The following is a 2296-nucleotide window of genomic DNA, read 5'->3' on the forward strand; positions in this document are numbered from 1 at the left end:
CAAAGCTTGGGCTACCAATTTTTTGAGAATAATGATCCAATTCTGGATTCTCTACAACAGTTCTTTGAGAAAATGTCTTTCCTCTATGAGGATACAAATAAACAGAATACAGCTGAAAATGCACTTAAGGCATTAAAACAGAATAGAAGACCTGCTGAGGATTATGTCTCTGATTTCAAAAGGTGGGCACCTGACACCATGTGGAATGAGGCAGCATTGCTATACCAATTCCGTACTGGTCTTTCAGACATTGTCAAGGACGAATTGGCAAGGGGTCCTCTCCCTTCTACTCTCGATGGACTTATGTCACATGCTGTCAATATAGATCGGAGGATTCGTGAACGTAAAAGTGAGAGAGGTTATGCAGAACAGCCATGGAGAAAGTCACCTATACCATCCTATACTCCTCCTGTTGCCCGCACTTCTGATGAACCAATGGAGATTGCTTTTACTAAAGGTCCTTTGACTACAGAAGAAAAGAACAGAAGAAAGGCCAATAATTTGTGCTTATACTGTGCTTCCAAGGCACATACAGTAAAGGACTGTCCTATTCTCCAGAAACAAAAGGGTAAGAGTAGGTCTTCAGTAGTAGTTTGTACTCAACACTTTTCCCTTATTACTCATTGTAACCTCTCTATCTCTATACAGTGGGAGGGACAAAGAATCCAGACACAGGCCATTATTGACTCCGGAACCACGGGCAATTTCATTGATAAAACTTTTCTTGATAAATATCACATTCCATTAATAAAACGTATTGATTCACTAGCCATACGTGTGATTGATGGTTCTTATTTATCTTCAGGTCCTGTCACCCATAAGACTGTACCACTGCTCATGACCACTACTTCTGGTCATAGAGAGTCTATATCCTTTGACGTTATAGCATCACCCCTGTTTCCTATAGTTCTAGGTCTACTCTGGTTGCAAACACACGAACCTCAGATATCTTGGAGAAATTCACAAGTTCTCTTCAATTCTACATTTTGTTCTAAATCCTGTTACCTGCCAACACATATACTTAACACATCCATTGAGACTCCTGTTATTCCTAAGACATACTCAGACTTTATGGATGTTTTTGACAAAACTGAAGCAGAAAACTTACCTCCACACAGGTCATACGACTGCCCCATAGAATTGTTACCTGGTTCTGATATCCCATACTGACATATATACCCTCTTTCTGAGCCAGAATTAGTACATTTGAAACAATATCTCGATGACAACTTACGGAAGGGCTTTATTAGGCCATCCACATCCCCAGCTGGTGCGGGTATGTTCTTCGTCCGTAATAAAGATAACACGTTAAGACCAATTATTGATTACCGAGAGCTCAACAAAAGAACCAAGAAGAACAGATACCCTCTGCCCCTTATTCCAGAAATCATAGAACATTTACAAGGGGCGACTATTTTCACTAAACTTGATCTGAGAGGGGCGTATAACTTAATAAGAATCAAAGAGGGACACGAATGGCTGACAGCGTTTCGAACAAGGTATGGCTTGTTCGAGTACGCTGTCATGCCATTCGGTTTATGTAATGCACCAGCAACTTTTCAGTGCTTTATTAATGATTTATTTAGAGATCTACTTGATGTATGTATGATTATTTATCTTGACGACATACTGATTTACTCCAAAACTGAAGAACAACATACTATACATGTACGCACTGTTTTACTCCGACTTAGACAAAATTCACTTTATGCTAAACCTGAAAAATGTATTTTCAATACGGATACTATATCTTTTCTGGGTTATTCAATTTCTCCTTTAGGCATACAGATGGAAAAAAAAATAGAAGCTATAACTTCTTGGCCTACTCCTACTAACAAGAAGGACATACAGTGTTTCATTGGTTTTGCTAACTTTTATAGAAGATTTATCAGAAATTTCTCTTCTATTGCTAAACCTATCACTTCTTTAAGTGGTAATTCATCAACATTCCATTGGACCCCTCAAGCAGAACAAGCTTTCCAAAAGTTGAAACACTCTTTCACTACTGCTCCAATTCTTAAGTTTCCTGATCCCCAATTGCAATATATATTGGAGGTTGATGCATCTGACTATGGCTTGGGAGCTATTTTGTCGCAAAGAAAAACACCCAACACCCCCATGCATCCCGTTGGTTACTTTTCAAGAGTTAGGACATCCCCAGAACTGAACTACTCTATTGGAGAAAAAGAACTCCTGGCCATAAAATTTGCCCTTGAATTTAGGAGGCATCTCCTGGAAGGTACAACCATTCCTTTTTTGATTTACACCGACCATAAAAACTTGGAATACCTTAAAA

General features: G+C 39.0%; 1 long non-coding RNA gene across 1 annotated transcript; it reads left to right on the forward strand.

Moving 5' to 3' along the window:
• The first annotated feature begins 437 nt into the window (after positions 1-437).
• On the forward strand, positions 438-770 carry LOC128659633 (uncharacterized). Its single transcript, XR_008402447.1, has 2 exons — positions 438-568; positions 649-770. It is a non-coding gene; the product is annotated as an uncharacterized LOC128659633 (long non-coding RNA).
• Positions 771-2296: the final 1526 nt, after the last annotated feature.

Source organism: Bombina bombina, chromosome 5 (assembly GCF_027579735.1).
Source record: "Bombina bombina isolate aBomBom1 chromosome 5, aBomBom1.pri, whole genome shotgun sequence".
Taxonomy (NCBI): domain Eukaryota; kingdom Metazoa; phylum Chordata; class Amphibia; order Anura; family Bombinatoridae; genus Bombina; species Bombina bombina.